Source organism: Mya arenaria, chromosome 11, assembly GCF_026914265.1.
Source record: "Mya arenaria isolate MELC-2E11 chromosome 11, ASM2691426v1".
NCBI lineage: Eukaryota > Metazoa > Mollusca > Bivalvia > Myida > Myidae > Mya > Mya arenaria.
Genome location: NC_069132.1, coordinates 62,593,363 through 62,614,686, shown reverse-complemented (window position 1 = coordinate 62,614,686; position 21,324 = coordinate 62,593,363). Strand labels below are relative to the sequence as shown.

The window sequence follows — 21,324 nt, the reverse complement described above, 5'->3', positions numbered from 1 at the left end:
TATTACTCTTCGCGTGTCAAAATCAACGGCACTGCTATGATGTAATAGACATACACTCTCTTTTAGCTACATCAGATTCAAGGATACAATGTCTTAAAAGGACAGTTTTTAAGAATAATTGTATTACATGTATATTACTTCACAATTGTTTCAGGAGTTCCAATACAGTATATTTTTTACAGCTATTGTACCGTGTTTGAGATTGTTTTCCTCGTTTTCGACTTTATAATAACTCTTATATCGGAACGGTTACAAGTAGGCGGGGCTTTGCCGTTCAATAATTACCGTGCGGATAAAATAGCTCCCATATCGGAACGGTGGCAAGGAGGCGGGGCTTAACCGTTCAATATATCCCGTGCGAATAAATTAGCTCCCAAGTCGGAACGGTTACGAGGAGGCGGGTCTTAACCGTTCAATAAATCCCGTGCGGATAAAGTAGCTCCAAAGTCGGAACGGTTACGAGGAGGTGGGGCTAAACCGTGCCATTACTACCGTGTGTATAAAGTAGCTCCCATATCGGAACGGTTGCAAGGAGGCGGTGCTTAACCTTTCCATAACCACCGTGCGGATAAATTAACTACCATATCGGAACGGTTACAATTAGGCGGGGCTTAACCGTTTAATAACTACTTTGCGAATAAATTAGCTCCCATATCGGAACGATTACAAGTAGGCGGGCTTAACCGTTCAATAAATACCATGCGGATAAATTAACTTTCATATCGGAACGGTTATAAGGAGGCGGGGCTTAAACATCCCATAACTTCCCTGCGGATAAAGGAGCTCCCATAATGGAACGGTTACAGGGAGGCGGGGGCATAACCGTTCCATAACTACCGTGCGAATAAATAAAGTGATATAAAGGAACGGTTACAGGGAGGCGGGGCTTAACCGTCCCATAAATACCGTACGGATAAATAAGCTCGTATATAGGAACGGTTACAAATAAGCGGGGCTTAGCCGTCCCATAACTACCGGGCGGATAAAAAATAACAGTGCAGCTCGTGTTATGTATGCCGTAACTATTCATGATGGCTTTTAGTATCACCTGTTTATTCATCATTTTTGTGATAATGTTTGTGGTAACAAAGATGATATACCTTGTATAAATCTTAAAAACCTTTTTGGTTCTGGTTATACCATTTTTTCACCGCCAGCACAATCCGAGGAATTTTCATAGTCTAGTTAAGCATTCTGACAAATTGCAAACAAATTTGCGACATCTATCATACCGGGGCCGTTAACGTTAATATATCTAAACTGTTCGACTGCTCGTAAACTATGTGTATGTTATATGTATAATTACCTGACCGCATTAGAAGTTATTGTTGTTGTTTTTGCTGCGGTTGTTGTTGTTATTTTTGTTGTTGTTGTTGCTGTTGTTTTTGTGTTTTTGTTGTTGTTGTTGTTGATTTAATTCGCAAAAAACCTACAATCACCGAGACATGTGTTTAAATGTCATAAGCAAATTTGGCATGACATAATTATGTGAATTTTCTCATTGTCGTACAATGAATACTAATGTAAATGTCGCAATACAATTACAGAACAAATTACATTGATTGCAACAAGGTTGCTCCTTTCACATCATTTGACACAATAATATCGTGTTTCATTATTTATAATAACAATAATTGTTCAATAGTAAACTGCTTGCAACATCACTCTACAGGAAACACGTTTGATCGTCAATCTAGATGTTCACGTTTAATGAACCGCATTACGCCACTAATAATGTAGCTCGTCTTCCGGGATTTACTAGGGCACTAAGCAGGGATACGCTGTCAGTATCATCACGTATTACATGCTAACAAACTCTTGGAATATGTTTATCCCGGAATTCACATAATTTGGTTTTCCCATGCTGGTACAAATAAAAGGTTTATTTAGAGCTATTGAAATTCATGTAATGCACCAGTCAATTGTAACCACGCCCCCCCCCAGGTCCGGATAATAGCGGGGACTTTGACTTTCGATCCAGCCAACCCCGGGTAAAATCCCCGCCCTGCGGGGACGAACTGATGGCACAATTTCCACCAAATTCCCCCGCGCCCCGGGAACCTTAGGTAAGGCCCATTCCCCGCTATATTTGCGCGAAGATAAAACAAAACAAACAAGCCTCTAACTACGGTGCAATTAAATTTGTTATAAAACACCTCTGGCGTTTAAATTAGTATCCTATACCCAAACTACCATTTCAAATAAAACGGAACTAATTAATAAAGATACTAACGTTCTTTTACCGTGAATAGTAAAGCTAATTTAAGACCAAAACCGTGGGTATCATTTAAAAGTGTCTCAAATTGAATTTCATTTTCAATTTGGTGTTTTTTTAAGTGACACTCTTATTCAAAATCAATACATACACATGTATAACAAACATCAATTTTAACTACTTACTTAATAATGCATTTATGGAAAATATTAATTTCATATTACAAGATTGTCACCTTGTATCTAAAAGCAGAAAGCGCAAAAATATTAAATGATTGGTGAATGTTAAAAGATTTACTGTGATATACTATAGTCACATAAGGTAGAAATACCGCGTTTTTTGCTCATTTCTTTCAAATTAAACTCGGTATCCCTCATAAGAACCATTGATTTCGACATGTATTCAACATTTTTGAAATATTAAAACAATTTATGAGTACTCTCTTAAAAGTATGAGTTGAGTTCATTTGTTTCGAGTAATTGACAAACAAGGATGGAAATTGAAAAAAATGTTACAAACGAACAATATACATGGCCGAAACAAAGTTGGAGGAAAATAAAACGCCATTAGAAACCCCAACCTCAACTCAGAGTGCATCTTTAGCAATCATAAATTAGCGTTAAAATGTTTTAAATATTAATTGCTGAAAATTATATAATTTTAATTCCCCTGATAAATCTCAATTAACTACCGGAAAACCTGTAATAAAACCCTCTTTGCTACATTGTAAAATAAATACAGTGGAAACAAGAACGATTTACTGTTGTTGTTGTCAAGTATATTAATTAAAGTGACACTCTTATTCAAAATCAATACATACACATGTATAACAAACATACATTTTAAGTGATACATATTCAACTACTTACTAAATAAAGCATTTATGGAAAACATTTATTACTGATAATAAGATTGTAATCGTGTATTTAATAGCTAAAAAGGCAGAAATATTAAATGGCTGGTGAGTGCTAAAAGATTTACAGTGATCAACTATCGTCTCATATGGTAGAATTACCGTTGTACTAAGACACGGAATTCTTCATGAAAGAACGATTGTTTTCGATATCAAATTATCCTTTACGGTAAATTTAGAAGATAGTATTAATTATGGTAAATATTATTTGGAAGAAAGAGTGCATCTTTAATTTAAACTCACATGATCGTACTAGTAATCCGTAAAGATTAATTCCACTGCACTATAATATCTGAATCTTCTTTGTGAATAGCGAAAAGTGGTTTGTGAAATTAGTTTGTGAATAAATACCGCTTTTAGATTGTTGTTATCATTTCATCAGCCGTCGTAAAATACATTAAAAGTAATTTGAGTTTTAATTTGATTTGTAAAAACATCAATCAATTTATTGAATCAGAAGCGAATGCTATCATTATGCCACAATAATTAAAAGAAATTCGATAATAGGGTCGTAAATTCTTAAACCCCTTTCAGATCAAGCAGTTCTTTCTGAAAGAGAAAACAATCTAACAAAAGCTGAGGCAGGCTGCTAGCCACCTTATAGCTTAAACTCCTGAGTTTATATTCAACTTATTTTTGTAAGTAACTTAAATGATTTCACAAATCTAATTATTTTGTTTTCATGTCCTAATTTTAAAATCGCACAATTATATTCTTATCTATGGACCATTTAACATTACGAGTTGGCGTACTAAAATAGTATTATTATCTGTTGTATAGAATTATTCTTCTTTTTTTTTTTTCGTAAGCCTTTCTGACCTCGTAAAATATTTTGTTACCGAATAAAACTATAATGGCAGGCATACGGAGGCATTCTGTTGAAATTGTTCGTGCTGGATGTAATGATCTGAAACCGAGAAGAGAGTGATTGAAATTATGTTTGTCTTACGGGAAAACATTTTTTAAATTCCAAATCTGTCGCAATTCGGATGTCAGCCGTTAGTGATCTTAATAAAGTGAATCTGTTGATTTAAACAGAGGCCGGCCCATAAGACAAAATATAATCGCGAACACTTAACTGCTTAAATGGTAATTCGCACAATGTTGATTAAAAAAATGATAAACACACTTTCAAGCAGATAACCTTAATCGAAATGATAAAGGTATTTTAAGTCAACAAGTTTCAAGTTTCAAGTGTATTCAATAACCTCATGTCATCCATGACTAAATGAGCATAGCGATAAACACCTAAATATATCTAAGGGGCATTGAAACATGTACTTTACGCATATATAATTGTTAACATATTAGCATAGAGAGAAGTACATTATATCCTAAAGTTAACTCTTCTTATTATACATTTCATGAAATTACACAACATTAAAAAAACACATTACACTCTAGATCATAAGACATTGCGGTCATTTAACAGATACGGATAAACGAATTTCTTTATTTTCATTAAATGCGGTCATCAAGCAACTACGCTAAGCATTATTGCCGATCACTCAATACATTGGAAAATGTAAGGGGTTTTAACAAGGTCTTTGTCAAATATGAAACACTCGCATACAATAAACGGACATTTGAATGGATGAAATGAAAACGAACAGTTGAATGGATGTAAATACAAACCGTGTTCTATTTATTCGTTTGTGCATTGAAGTAAATTGAAGTAATTCCAAATCTGCCGCAATTTAGATGGCAGCCGTTAGTGATCTTAATACGGTAAATCGGTTGATTTAAACAGAGGCTGGCCCATTAGACAAAATATAATCGCGAACCCTAAACTGCTTAAATGGTTATTAATATGCATTCACACAATGTTGATTCAAAACATGATGAACATACTTTGAAGCAGATGCTCATTATCGGAGATTTATAGGATAGTTAGGTTAACAAGTTTCAAGTTTCAAGATTATTCAATAATCTCATGTCATCCATTCAAACATAGCACAACGAGCATAGCGATAAACATATTAATTATACATCCAAGGGGCATTGGAAAATGTACTTTACGCATATATAATTGTTAACATGATAGCATTGAGCGAAGTACATCATGTTCTAAAGTTAACTCTTCTAATGATACATTTAATGAAATTACACAAATTCGAAGAAAACATACTACACTCCAGATCATAAGACAACGCGCTCATTTAACAAATACGGTTAACCGAATTTCTTTATTATCTTTTAAAGCGGGGATATGACGCATTGTTTTCATTTACATGAGTAAAACACTGGTACAAAAAACCATGCAATTTAAAAACACATGTCTATGATACAGCGCATACCATGCATTTAACATCTGTAGACAGATAAGCTTTTACGTTAAATGTTGTCGACCAAATAAATGTGTTTACGTCAAAAGCGTTTTCAGACGGATTGGGCGAGAGATAAACTTTTCATCCCAATGTGCGCTTGATCCGAAATATCAATATCTGCGCTTCGCAATAAGTAACGATATTCAGTATTAGAGTTATGTGTCATGCATACATTCTGTGTATTGGTGTTTACTCCAACATGGCAGATTATCGCTGTTTCCGTGTCGTTTAGTGCTGTACAGAGGCCATTAAAACTACGTCATGACTTACAGGGACGTTAGTTTTAGTAAGGGGTTGTTTCATCGAAAATCCAAGACTAGGAATTTAATATTATTTGCGTTTCTCAATAGAATTTTATGTCTCTCGTTATGCAAAATTCACAGCCCTTTATATCGCATTAGCCGTGCGGCTTTATTCAGGGTTTATGGTAATATGTTGCCTACTGAACTTGACCTTGTAGTTGGCTTTGTATCATTTACATTATGGCGTATCATTGACATTAAGGATAATCATTGACACTTATGGCGTATCATTGACGCTTATGGCGTATCATTGACACTTATGGCGTATCATTGACACTTTTGGCGTATCATTGACACTTATGGCGGATCATTGACACTTATGGCGAATCATTGACACTTATGGCGTATCATTGACACTTATGGCGGATCATTGACACTTATGGCGAATCATTGACACTTATGGCGGATCATTGACACTTATGGCGGATCATTTACACTTATGGCGAATCATTGACACTTTTATGGCGTATCATTGATACTTATGGCAAATCATTTACACTTATGGCGTACCATTGACACTTATGGCGTATCATTGACACTTATTGCGAATCATTGACACTTATGGCGTATCATTGACACTTATGGCGTATCATTGACACTTATGGCGGATCATTGACACTTATGACGTATCATTAACACTGAATGCGGATCAATGACACTTATGACGTATCTTTGACGATTATGGCGTATCATTGACACTTATGGCGTTTCATTGACACTTATAGCGTATCGTTGGCACTTATGGCGTATCATTGGCACTTATGGCATTTCATTGACTTTATGCCATATAATTGATATTATGGCGTATCATTAAATTACGGCGTATCATTGAGATTATGTCGTATCATTGACATTTTGGCCTATCATTGACATTATGGCGTATCGTTGAAATTATTGCGTATTATTTTCTTGATGGCTTATCACTGACCCTTTTCGCATTTCGCTGACATGGCGTTTCTCTGACTCTATGGCGATAACAAGTGTACAAAAATGTCTTTTCTGGAGAGCCATGGACTTAAATTCGGTTATAATTATTGCTTTTTACCGGGTAAGTTGTATTTGGCGTCCGATTTCAGTTCAAATAAAGAACTTGTAAATAACTGTATCTTATATATTCCCTTCCATTTAAGTTGATAATAAAACAATCACTACACTTTCAAATAATACCAACATTATATGCACCTCCGTTAAGCGTTACTGCTAATGGCTCATTGGAAAAAGTAATGGGGTTTGACAAGGTCTTATCAAATATGAATCACTCGCTAAGAATTAACGAGCAGTTGAATGGATTTAGTTGTAACAATGTTATATATTTTGTATGTGCATTAAAGAAAATTGAACTCATTATGAATGTTATTTAATTTCAATCTTGCTCTAGTTTGAGAAATACCAACGTTTGTTTAATGTATTAATACGTTTTAACACTGAGAGAATTGACAAAATAATAAGATAAGCACTTGTTTTCGACGTTGTTATTTTCTTATAATTCGTTGAAAAAAATAAATTAAGAAAACTGAATATAATAGGGTTATTAGTACTGCGTTTCGATTCGAGAGGTTGTATTCGCCTTGACTGTTTTTTTTTGCAGATTTGGATATCAGGAGCCGCAAACCGTGTGTAATTTTAATCTCCAAACATTAACAAGAGTCGAAAATTACACTTCGAATCAAAACACAGTACATATAAACCTTTTATATATATAGACAGACAGACAGATCATTTATTTACCAGAAGATCATAGACCCATGTGGCCGAATATCTTACAAAAATGACGACAAGTACAAAACATGTGTAAATAGTCATACATATGTATGACCTTTCGTGCACTACAGACAACATTTAACATACCAAAACATACAATAACCACAATTTTAACAATACAATTACTGGTATATATGTGATCATATTTTATATGCATATACATATACATAAACACCCACACATACATATACACATATAACACACACACATACTTATGTTGGATATAATGCAACATTTCTAAGTTCGAAAGCCTTGTATATAAACATACTCAGATTTTTTAAAATAGTTTCATTTTCTGTATTGATCAACGCAATTAATTTGTACATACTAGGATGTTGTCTATAATACCTAGGTATAAATAGCATTCGTAGTTCATTAAATAATGTGCACTCTAGTAGAAAATGGTATTCATCTTCTAATAAGGAACAAACAGTGCATTTACGTTCATTTAGGGGCGTTGATTGCGGTCTATTCCATCGTCCCGTTTCAATGCTTAATCTATGTGAGGATAGCCGCAATTTGGACACCGACATTCTAAATTTAGTAATATTTAAAATGTTGAGATATGGTTGAAATCTAAATTCTGACACATTTTTGAAAAACCTAGCCCTACTGGACATGTCTAATCTACTTTGCCAATCTTGAATAAAAGTATCTTTTAACCTTTGTTTAACAAGACACAAAAATATCTTAACATTTCCAATTTCTTGATAAAACCAGGCATCATATAAGCCTAAACTACAAAGTAGGTCTTTTGTGAGTGAACACCAATTTGGTTTGTTTGGATGCTGTTCCATATCTGTTTTCAGCATGTTATAAACCTTTTTATAATATTTACTTTCATTACTATGTAATAGTTTCACCCAGTATTTAATTATACTCATGTATCTTATTGTCTTAAAGCTAAGCCTCCCTAACTCTCCATATATGAAGTCATTTTGTGTCGTCTTTTTTACACCGAGAAGACGTTTACAGAATTGTAAATGAACTCGTTCAACTTGATTGCCTTGAGCAAATCCCCAAACTTCCCCAGCATAATTTAAAATAGGCGCAACAAGTTTGTCAAATAAATCAAGTCTATGTTTAACTGATATGCTAGTAAATTTATAAAGATATTTGTTCATTTGAAATATCGCTTTAAGTGCTTGACCCGCTAATGTTGTTTGCGCATCAGAAAACGATCCTCCATTGCTAAACACAATGCCAAGGTACGGAAACTTGTTTGTAATTTCTATTTCAACATTGTTGTAATAAAACTTCATATCCCCCCTTAATCGTCCACCCTTATGAAATATCATAATTTTAGTTTTATTAGTATTAACTACGAGTTTCCATCTATTACAATATTCAAACAAAGCATCTAAGCTTAACTGTAGTTCATTTTCGGAATTTGCAAATAATACTATATCATCAGCATATAAAATCAGAAATATTTTAAACATATTAACATCTATGCCATCTAGGCCTTTGTGTATATAAACATCTTCTAAATCATTTAAAAACATAGAAAATAGGAAGGGCGACAAACTTTCGCCTTGCCGTACACCTAACCTACAGTCAAAGCCTTCTCCTAATAAATTATTATGTTTAACTTTCGATTTGACATTATCATACATTGATTTAACTATATTTAATATTTTACCTCTAATTCCAAGTTGAATTAGTTTGTACCAAAGATTATCTCTTACAATATAATCAAAAGCTTTTGTGTAGTCTATAAAAGCACAATATAAACGTTTACCTTGGTTTAACATATGATTAATAATACCATGTAATACAAAAATGTTGTCAACAGTTCCCATATTTGACCTGAAACCTGCCTGTGCTTCGATATACACATTGTATAGTTCTGCCCAATCAGTCAACTTATTGTTTAATATCCGCGTAAATAATTTACCAATGGTGCTCAACAATGTTATCCCTCGATAATTATTTTCATCATTAACATTTCCCTTTTTATGTAATGGTACAATAAAACCCTCAGACCATGTCTTTGGGAAATATCCAATATCAAACAACATATAAATATATACATTACTAGTAAAATTACTTATAAGACACATGTTTTCATAATAAATGTCATTTTAAAGAGGTACTATTTTTTATGACGTCATTGTTATATCGCGCAATGATACGTCTATAAAGTGACGTCAGCAGAGTGGAACACTAACGTATTGCACCGGAGTGGAATACAGACTACCGTAGTTTTTTTATATATTTCAATTGGCTAGTGGGTATGTGATAAAAAATAATGTCATCGATTGTTACAAATGTGTGATTAAATTGCAGTTGTATCAAATGGTCACCTTTTCCATAATAATTGCTGATAATGAAAAGAATACAAATTACCTCACAATATCTGCAGCAGACATTCAGAAACATATTTGTTCCGTAAGAAAAGCAATTAAATGGCAACTATTTTCAGACAGAATCAATTTGATAATTTCCTCTGTTTCCATATAATAGAGCTTTCTTCCAAATTGCAAGATTAAGTCGGTGTCAATCAATCTGCCATAAAATGTTGATTTCCCAAAACAATTTATTTATTAATCGTAATCTGTTATGCAAAAGACTGCACAAGAACAAACAATTAGCCGTGGCAATTCAAGCTTGAATTGTTATAATATAATTATTTTATTTTCCTTGACATTTTATGGATTTTGCTTTAGAACAAGACAAATTGTGTAAATCTTAACTTAAGCAGGTGACACACCGCGATTATAAAACAAAGGGAAACTTCTGAAAACCCTTTTTTTAAAAATGATCATAAGATAGGAGATAAGAGATCATTCATAACAACAAGTGTATGAACATTTGTGGTATTAGCTTCTGAATGAATATGTGAGCTTTGGATACCTGGTCAACTATTTTATTTTTGTATCACATGAAAATGTTTGTTTTGCAAAAAAAAAATCAGTTTATTTAAAAAATGTAATCGAATGTTATCAAACCTTTGAAGGGTATGAAAATTAATCTGCGAATATTGGATACCCGGTTAATTATTTTTTTATTGTTTTTTATGAAGAGGTTTTTTTGAAAAACAACAACATTTTTTAAAAATTAAATCAAAACTTGTACGCTACACAATGTTATAAGACAGACATACAGATAGATACAATTATGTATTACGACGTGTACATAGCACATTTTCAATAAAAACATACATATATGAAATATACAAATAACATTCAGCAAGCCTATGATGATATGTATATATAAATAAATATAGTAAACATTCACGTGTCAAATAATACAACCCGATATCGGCGGTGAGTGTGTTTAGTCCCACGAGGGTAAATTTGAAATTGAAAATGAAAATAGAAAATGAAAATTGAAAATTGAAAATGAAAATTGAAAATGAAAATTGAAAATGAAAATGAAAATCGCTAACCCTAGCTCGTACACCTACGCAAGGTCAAAACAACATCACAAATCATCAGAAAACAAATGAGCGTCTTGCTGTCAGATACAAAAACAAAGCAATTTATTTCAAGTTTTTATTTTATTTATTTTATGAAACAAGATAATTGTTATGTGTATACAATCAATCGAAAACTTTCTTCATCCACGTCAGGTGAGCAGGCCAAGATTACGATTGTTGAAGTAACATTTCAAACAATTGTTTTTCATCAGGACTTCAGGCGGAGTAGAAATACGTTTGCATGCAGTACAGTATTTGAAACAATTTCTGTAGTACCCATCCCCCGGGAAGATATCTCTTAGCTCATGACGCTCACAAGGCTCTACGTTCCAAACCCTTGCATAGCATAGTTGACATTTCCAACAGAATGTTTTTCATAATAATTGTACGACAAACCAGCAAATCCATCAACATCATGATTTTGATTTGACATTTCTCGCATGTATGTTGTAGCGTGTAAATGTCAATTTGTCATTTATAAAGAAAAATACTAATTCGTGCATTATTTGCTTCAGGCGAAATGAAATGAAACAAATTCGTTGATCATGACAAGTTTGAACGAAATTGAAATATCTTGCTGATTTCAACCACGTCGGGTTAGCCGGCCAAGATTGCAAGATTGTCATATCGGTGGAAGAAGCATGAGAAACAATAGTTTCTCATTCGCACTTTTGGTGGCGTTCCATCAGCCTTCCAATCATTACAGTACCACACATATTTGTAACAGTTTTGGAAGTAGCCAGCTGGAGGGAAAATGTTCAAAAGCTCATGTCGTTGACAAAGTTCTACGGTAAAGACTCCAGCACAACACAATTGACATTCCCAACAGAACATTTTGAAATAATCATTGTACTGTAGTCCAGCAAACCCAACGATGTCAGTATATAGTTTTGCCATAGTAAGTGAAGTGTGAATAGTACAGTCACCGCTGTGTGTTTAAATAGTTTGAAGTGCTTTAAAAAGCGTATACATTTTCCTGGAACTTGCATTCGTCAACTTTGCTAACCAATGTTAGAAATTTGAGCTAACTAGCGTATTGTGGCTGTCTACAGCATAACTGTGTAAATCAGAACTGGTAGTGTTTGAGTGATTAACACAGTTCACCTTTCTATGTAAATGAAATAAACAGAAAGTAAAAATACATATAATTGTTTACAATTTATTCATAAATTTGATATTTTCCAATAACAACAGTTCTGCAAAAATAGCATTTACTAGTTTTGATTGAACATGCATGGCAAGTCAAATGTCCACAAGGCGTAAACACAATACACTTTTTGTCCATAACACAAATTTGACAAATGTTTTTTTCATCGTTTTGTAGTTGCAACTCTTGTCGCGTTTCTTCTTTCATGCTGAGGTGATGCCAGAGAAGGTCTCCTAGTGTGGTGGTCTTACGAAATATCTTGGATACTAATCGCATGTCAGCCAAAATGTTAACTTCTTTCTCCCTACCACAGCGCTATGAAATGTTGTTCAAGTCTGTTTTTAAATTTTTCAAGTCATTTTTTAGCTTTTGAACCTGTGACAATAGGTCTCCGGTCTTCTGTTTCGGTTTGCACATCTTGTTTGGAGGTTTAATGGAAATCGCTGTATTTTGCAATATTTTCACACATTTGTGAAGTAGTGAAAGACATTTTCTTAGCACGTTGCTACTCCGTGTTCTAATGAATGTCTTTATTTGCTGCAAGTCAGATTCACAGTGTTTTACACGATCTGCCAAATTGCTAATTAAGCTTAACGTTGTATCTGACATGTTTGACATCAACTCAAGAATGAATAAATGACTGATATTCGAGTTATAAGAGCTTGAAATTATAATGCAAAGGAAACATGAGTTTTAATTTATGTTTTAAGATTTTGAAAACATGAGATGAAATTTAAAAATTGCTTTCTCGTGAAAGTGATGTGATCATTCCAGTTTGAAGCATTTAAAAAGACGAAAGTCTTCATGATGCTTAAATTTTGTTTCACTAAATCGTTGCATAACTATTGAAAATTTCTCATATACAACTAATGCTTCTAATTTCAGTTTAAGTTTTATTCAAAATGTAAGCAGATAACAAAGTACAAACACGCATAGCATTGCAAACATATCAATATACATAATTATACACGATTGTTTTCATGAAATCAAACACAAGCAAAGGTTTACATTTGTTATAATATCAATCATTCAATGTGAAAAGTATTTTTGTTATCCAATGTGGTCACTCCCTGTTTTTCATCCAGACTTGTGACTGGCATTGGTCAGGTTACCCACGGCATCAGCGAGATCGGAAAATGGTAACTCTGAACCAGAAACCTATTTTCCTAGTGTCATACACTACGCAAAATCAGCACCCATTAGAGGTCTCCCAGGCGACCTTCTACAATTTGTTACACCTATAATGTAGAGTGCTGGGCTACTCGGGTGTAACAAACGGGGGTATTGCTGACTCGTTGTAGGCACAACGCCGAACTAGTGATCTCAGATACATGAATGGCTATACTGAAGCAAGAATCGAGTGCTACAGCCGCATAGATCGACCAGTGAACGATTGGAAATATGCAATCAACTTCAAGTACCCAAAACCACAAGCTAGGCTCGAAAACTCATAGACTTATTTCTCTTCTGAGCTAAGAGAAGGCTACAGAGTTCACTTTCAAACACACCTCTTAAGCACATAGAGGCAAGTTTGCTCGCTTTACTTGCAGGCAGGAAATGATAACTATGATCTCAGAAAGTATTTCCTTTTTTGTATCGCACCTTATGAGCAAAGAAGCGATTGAATTTTGAATTTTGAAAAACTGAGGCAGCGCTAAAGGCAACTACTCGACAGGGCACACTTAGGAATAAGCATCCGATTGCTTGTGTTTTCCCCTCTCTTTGTAAAGACTATGTGGAGTGTCGGACAACAGCGATACATCGAGGTTGCCACTCCCTATTTTTCATTGCCTGTAGCGCGACATAATGACCATGAGCGGTTCCTAGTACTGGTACTGTACTTCGCCTTACACCAATACTAAGCTGGTCTAACGAAACCTCCATACTCATGGTAGCCTCTAAAATTTTACTTTTGCCAAAATATTTTTTTGCGAAGTTGACAAAATCATTGCATTGCATCCAAGACCGTAGCATATTGAGCAATGAGAAACAAATCTCGTCGAAGCTATACTTCTATGCTCATGCTACCAGACGCAAATAACAAATCACTTGCCAAAATCGCTTTTAAATTTCATATGATCTAATGGCTATCACAGAGAATGATCGTATTCGTCAGGCGATGTCAAAGTGATCGACAACATGAGTTGGCCAGACTCAAGAGCGAAAAACTATGATGTATCGCGACATACGGTTCTCATGTTCAAACCAGAAGGTCAAAAAACCTCTCAGATATTTTCTCTGTATCTCTGATGCACCAAGTTCATAGTGCGAGGAGAAATCTGAGAAGTTCAAACCCACTTTGGGCTCCCAGCAGACTAACAGCACTTCTGAGCTAAGAGCTTGCTACTGGAATGACGAATATTGAAAAATGTAAAGCTACCCGATGGCCAAAATTAATGCGCAACGCATTATAATTGTGCATAAATTGTTAGGACAATTTTTTAAACCCCTTTTATTTATACGCTCATATGAAGTAGTTTCATAATAATCACTTGATTCCGCATTATTTTGTACAAATGGCTCAAGATTTTGAAATCTGTGAATGAAGTAGTTTTTTTTTATGAAGATTATGTGAAATCAGTTTCAGCAAAATATCATTTTTTTTTTCAGGTTTCATGGACTTGGTGAAATTTGAACATTTTGAAGATATTAATTTTTTCATGAAATCTTATGTGAACGCCAGTTTCAGTAAGATATCAATTTTTCATGTTTCATGGACTTGGTGCTTTTTGTACATATAGCTTATGATTGTGAGATCTGTGAGATTTGCTGCAAATGTCGATTTGTTGAATTTGATCATTATGAAGATTTTATTTTTTTCATGAGATCTTGTGTGAACGCCAGTTTCAGTAAGATATCAATTTTTCATATTTCATGGACTTGGTGCTTTTTTGTGCATATAGCTTATGATTGTGAGATCTGTGAGATTTGCATGAGCCTATATTTTTTTTAATAAATGAAGCCTATAATTATTTTTTGAAATCTTGAGATCTCTCGTTAACTTTTAGATTTTCAACATTATGAAGATATTTTATTTTTTTCATGAGATCTTTTGTGAACGCCAGTTTCAGTAAGATATCAATTTTTCATGTTTCATGGACTTGGTGCTTTTTTGTGCATATGGCTTATGATTGTGAGATTTGTGAGATTTGCTGCAAATGTTGATTTGTTGAATTAAAACATTATGAAGATTTTTCTTGAGATCCCACGTTAATTTTTAGATTTTCAAAATATTCGAATGTTCAGACCATAAAAATGTCATTCAGAGTTCTTGTGATGTATGATTGTTGATATCATGAAGATTTTAACTTTTTAGTGAAATCTTGTGTGAACGCCAGTTTCAGTAAATTATCAATTTTTCAGGTTTCATGGACTTTGTGCCGCATTATTTTTGTGAATATGGCTTATGATTGTGATATCTCAATTGTTTGAAAAAAAAATTGAATATGAAAATTTAATGTCGGAGCTAGTTTCAGTATTTTGAAGCAAGAACATTATCTTCGTACTACATGGACGTGGGTCCACATTATTGAAATTTGTTATTTTTTCGAAGGAGTTGCATGAAACTATAATTTTGAATAAATGGTGCCTATAACTTTTTTATGAAATCTTGAGATCCCTCGTTAATTTCTAGATTTTGAACATTATGAAGATTTGATTTTTTTTTCATGAAATATTGTGTGAAATAAAGCCTATAGTTCGTTTTTTGAAATCTTGAGATCTCTCGTCAACTTCTAGATTTTCACAATTTTCGATGCATATTTTTTGTTGAGAGCATGAAATTACAATTCAGAGTTGCATTATTTTTGTACAAATGGCTTATGTCAGAATTCACTTGTTTGAAAATAAAAATAAATAATTTTTCTGAAGCTTTTCATACAATCTCATGTTTATTTTTTTAAATTTAAACACAGCAGAATTTGTGAATTTGCTGTTCATGTTTTTGCATTATTTTTGTACATCTGAGTATTTTTTTTGAAAAATGAAAAATGCTGCTGACAAAATGTTGAAATGTTGAATGTACGTGTGATATGTATTGCGAGCCATTTTTTGAAGTAAAACGCCAGTGGCTGTTACCTTCAAACATTAAAAGGGAAACCTAATTTTCATCGTAACCCTATTATGTGGTCCTAACCTAGTTTTATTTGTTCACAAATTTGAAAATAAAGGCAACGCCAAAGGCAGTTACTCGACAAGGCATACTTAGGAAGAAGCATCCGATTGCCTATGTTTCCCCTCTCATTGTAAAGACTATGTGGACTGTCGGACCACGGCGATACAAAGAGGTTGCCACTCCCTATCTTTCATTGCCTGTAGCGTGACATGGTGAACATGAGCGGTTCCTAGTATTGGCACTGTACACCTCCTTACACCAATACTAAGCTGGTCTAACGACATCTCCATACTCATGCTAGCCTTTAAATTACTTTTGCCAAATCATTTTGCTGAACGAAAACATTGCCACATATCAATGTTCGGTCGTTCAAGAGGAATGTTTGTGATGAATGAAGTTTAACACTTCGAAACCAAACTATGAATGCAATGAACCTAGTACATTTCACTACGCATCTACATTCTAACACTTTTGACTAACATTTTTTTTAAAGTGCTTGATCTTGCAATATTGATTTCAATTTTCATTCAAGTTAAACTTTAGACATTGACAAAACAACAGGCTTGCATCTTAAACCGCCGCATAAAGGACAGTGAGAAACGAATCTCGTCGACCCATGCTGGCACGAGCAAACAAATCATTTTGTCAACAGCATTTCGCTAAAATGAAACATTTCAAAATGTAGTGCACATTTTGCTCTTGTTACCAAGCCGGGAGAACAAACTCCGTCGAAGATCAAACTTCTCGGCTCGTTTTGTAACATGTGCACACTATCAAAATGTTTACCATTTCCCAAGTTATGCTCCAACCAATATCGTTATCAATATGACAAGACCAAAGCTTAATAAATTTATGAATTACAAGCAGCATTACTGCTGAAATTTTGTTCAATCACAATGTTCCTCGGTTTCAGCCATGACCAAGTCTGGTTGTTTCTCATCAAAAAATTATGGTGAAAAACCGTTTGACTGTGGTTTCAGTGAAAGAAAAAGAGACCAAAATGTAACAAATTTTATGAAAAAAAATGGTTTATCTTTCGTGAACAATACTTTGGATGGTCAAAAAAACAAACAACAATACTCACAATAGCAAACAAGACCAGCGTTAGTGGGGTAAGCAAGACAGCACAAACAAACAAGCAAGCAGATAAATCAGTATTTCTCCATTTGATTTTGATTTTTTTGAAATTATTTACTATATGTTAAATTTTCAATGTTCATGTAAAACACGAAATACAAGTGTTGGAGAATTACTGATAAAACAAAAAGCAACGGTACAACGCACATATAATACAAACAGCAATTTAAAACGAAAAAGTGTGGATAGGTAACTTTTTTCAAATAAACAATGACATTTCAAATACATCGACGAATTCTGTCTGCTGTCTTCTGTCGGAACCCCTGTGTATGGCATCACATCTGAAAAAAATGAAATGGAACAGTGTAAAAGACGAAACAATCTTACATACAATAGCAAATTAATGTTTACTCTGGTAAATTTTGGTTTCATTGATAACATTGGATTTTTACAAAAATGATAAATGCTTAATTTCAGAACAGATTTAGCAATCTCTCAGTTTTGATTTACAAATGACAGAGCAGTACACTAAAAAATGCTTAAAATCATGATTTATTTGACATTTCAAAATTTTTGACTTTGGATTTTCACCATAGCGCATTCGCGTTTTAGCTATATACCTACCAAAGCGCATTTGTGTTTAAGCGATGTAGTTTTTTTTCACACTGAGTACCCGCCTTATGAACCTTTTTTAACATTGATTTTAGAACGATTTAGTTGAATCTCAAAATTAAGCACACAAAGTGACGATGTACAAATATTTTGGGGTGACGAGGTTCTGGCTCGTTCGCCCAACCGAATTAAAAATTTGAAGGTTAATCGACGAATTTTGAGTTTGGTTGGCGAGGTAACCAAAAAGCTCGTCACCCTAAATTATTTGTACATCGTCACTTTGTGTGCTTAAATTTGTGAGTCGATTTGTCATTTATCATTTGATTTGGCAAAAAAAGAGTTAAATGTATCATAAATGCTTAGCATCTTCAAATAATTTGACATTCATCGTTTGGTTTGACAAATAAAATGAGTAAAATTTATGATAAACTGCTCAGCATGTGTAAATAATTTGACATTCATCTTTTGGTTTGACAAATAATAGAGTGAAATGTATGACAAATGCTAAATGTCATGCATATTTAATATCATTAAAAAACTTGTAAACCTACAGCAATTTATGTTCAGCAAAATGAAGAGAATTAACCGCAAAATTAAAAAGAATTGCCATTCTTGAGGCTAGACTTGCTGTGCTCAAAACGGAGTTGCAGTCAGAACTTGAGCAGCTGAACAATTTCAATGACATGACTATGAACTGTAGTTCAAAAACAGCATCACCTGAACAAACCGAGGTTGAAGACTGGGGTGACTGCGTAAGGACTTCAGAAATCATCAGCGAGGAGGACTGGGAATATGAAGCAAACAGGCAGCTCTTCACTCTTGGTGGGACATTTAGCAAAACGAGAAAATCTACAAACTGGGAAAACAGATGCCCTGTTTGTTTCTCAAAAAACTGTGGACATAAAGTGAACAGATGTTTGTTCAAAGAAGCCGCAACTCAGTGATCATTGAACATCATTATAACAAGTTCAAAAACTTTTTACCATATAATACTGGATGAACAAGTTCAAAAATGAATAAGCACTTTGTATTTTACCTTGTATTGTTTTACTTCAATGTCCCGAAACCATTTAAACGAACAACTTCCACTGAGGTCAGACCAGCCATACAGAGCTCAAAAACAAAACATTTCTATTGAAAAATGAAAACCTCAATGAGTAAAATAAGAACAATACTTGTTCAATTTGTTTACCACCAAAAAAATGAATCTTAACTGATCTTGTTTTCCCTGCCAGATGAGATACAATAAAACTTAACAATATAAGCTTCTCCTCACTAATTCTCTTTTACAAAATATGTTAAACAAAATTTCAAGATGAGCATTAAGAATGAACACTGGCAAATTTACTTCTATTCAGTTTATTTTTGATGGTAGCAACATGTTATAAGAAACTTGAGAATATTAACATATCTAAAAAACTAGAAATCTTACAATGCTTTCCATTTTCTTTGACCACCAGAGAAAATAACACTGCATGCAGCTTGAGCTTGGTCATGGTTACTGCAGACAGCTCTGAAAAAGCATCATATCAACAACAACAAAAAACAAAGCAAATGCAATTTATCCACAATCTGAAAAAACAGCATTCTAGCAACACATAATGAAGCACAATTTGAATGTTACAAATCTGTAATTTTGCTACCATAATGTGAAATGAGTACTCATGTAAAGAGCAAAATCAAATTATGTTGGTTCAGTGTTAAAATATATCAAAGTACCAAGATGAGTTAACTTTACTATTCATTGCAACTTTGAGATTTGTTCCTGGTGAAATTTGGTGAAATTACTTACTTGCTATTTACGGAGCAGAAAACACTGCATATTGGGTGAGCTTCAGGTAATATAGGCTAGGTTACTCCTCACAATTCTGAAATAAAACATTTTATCAACAAAACTGCACATATTGCTTGCTAGTTTAGAAAAAAAATCATTCTCTTAAAAGCATTGCCAAGTGAACATTTCATCCAGATCATCTATCATGTTGAAATAATCCTGAAAACAAAGTACTTCGTACATACAAACAGAAACAGATAAACTGTTTACATGCAGGGGGTATAATGTTTCCAACATTTCTTATCAATAATCATACACAACAGGAACGAAATTGTGCATTTATGGCATTGGTGGATGTCAAACACAAACTGAAAATTTATCTAATAGCAGTTCAGTGTAATAAATCAAACACAGTGTCTGTTATTAGATAAAATATCAGTTTATAAAAAAATATTCAAGGCATATTTACAAACAGACTAAGCACTGAGATTATGATATGACAGTTCAATTCATGGAATTAATTTTGAGTGGTTTTACTTACTTGTAAATGTACTTTCTTGGGTACTGCCTTCAACCATTTTGATCACCAGCTTTCTGACACACAGGACGACTGCATCTGAACTGCCGTCTCTGGTTTAAAAAAAATAATTTGCCATTTCTTATTTCTGTCAGTTTGGTCCCTAAACAAAGTTAAAATCACTAAAAATGTGACATAAACAAGACAAGAGATATGAATTAACACTGCTTACTTTGTTTTTCAACATATCTAGCCGAGAATTAAAGTTTCTAAAATCGGCTTCGAGAATGTTCGAAACATTTTAAAACGAGCTGGGAGCAATTTCTTTTGACATAAGTTTTTACGTAATTCAATACACATAGACAAAACTTGTTGGTAATATGATGTATCATATATTTAAACACAATTTCGCATAAAACTTTTAAACATTCATGTCATATTTACCGCAGGATAGCTGGAAATACGACCTTCACAATTATTTTTTTCAAGATGGCCGACCAGCGCACAGCGAGAACTCTGCAATATGACGTCATTCATATCACGTCATATCATTCCATGAATTGCATTATTTATTTATTTTTTAAACTGTTAAGAAAATAAAGAAAATACACTCATTAAAAATAATTGAAATTATCTTAATTATGTATTATGCATCGTTTTATGAAATTAAACATTAGGAAAAAATAAAATGTTTGTTCATTTTCAGAAAAACGAAATCGAAAGTAGAAATATTTTCTGAAATTGGAAATGTTTAAAACCTCGTAAAATCATTTATATCTCTTGTATATGCATAAACCCGGCTTGATTCAATCGCGAAAACATTATAGAAACTATAACTACCAAAGTCGTACCTTCAAACACAGAAAATATCCCAAAATTTTACACACAAAGAGTATTGTTTACATGGGTTCAACCGTATCAAAGTGAATACGGCACTTTCCCTTATAATAATCAGCTCAGTATAGCTTGTACCGAAAACCGTAACATTAGTCTGTGATTGTTTTACTTTTTTCCATGTTTTATTTTGCTTAAGTATCGAACTTTGTAGCATTTTACGATACATTCTGTGTATCTTTGAGGAGTTATGCATAGCGATTTGCACATATATATGACTATATGACCATTACTCGTTTGATAACTATGA

General features: G+C 33.6%; 1 protein-coding gene and 2 long non-coding RNA genes across 4 annotated transcripts in view; all 3 read right to left on the bottom strand.

The window, feature by feature from the left end:
- LOC128207306 (uncharacterized) overlaps nucleotides 1-3,534 on the bottom strand; it is a 74,501-nt gene extending 70,967 nt beyond the window's left edge. For both annotated transcript variants that reach the window (XM_052910148.1, XM_052910149.1), the window contains exon 1: nucleotides 3,372-3,534. The gene's annotated coding sequence lies outside the window, so the exon portion shown is untranslated. The remainder of the gene's footprint in view (nucleotides 1-3,371) is intronic.
- Nucleotides 3,535-17,519: 13,985 nt separating this feature from the next.
- On the bottom strand, nucleotides 17,520-18,721 carry LOC128207322 (uncharacterized). Its single transcript, XR_008256680.1, has 2 exons — nucleotides 18,607-18,721; nucleotides 17,520-17,618 (listed from the first exon to the last, which is right to left on the bottom strand). It is a non-coding gene; the product is annotated as an uncharacterized LOC128207322 (long non-coding RNA).
- Nucleotides 18,722-19,681: 960 nt separating this feature from the next.
- Nucleotides 19,682-21,114, bottom strand: LOC128207616 (uncharacterized). Its single transcript, XR_008256735.1, has 3 exons — nucleotides 21,032-21,114; nucleotides 20,205-20,293; nucleotides 19,682-19,757 (listed from the first exon to the last, which is right to left on the bottom strand). It is a non-coding gene; the product is annotated as an uncharacterized LOC128207616 (long non-coding RNA).
- Between the last annotated feature and the right edge of the window lie 210 nt (nucleotides 21,115-21,324).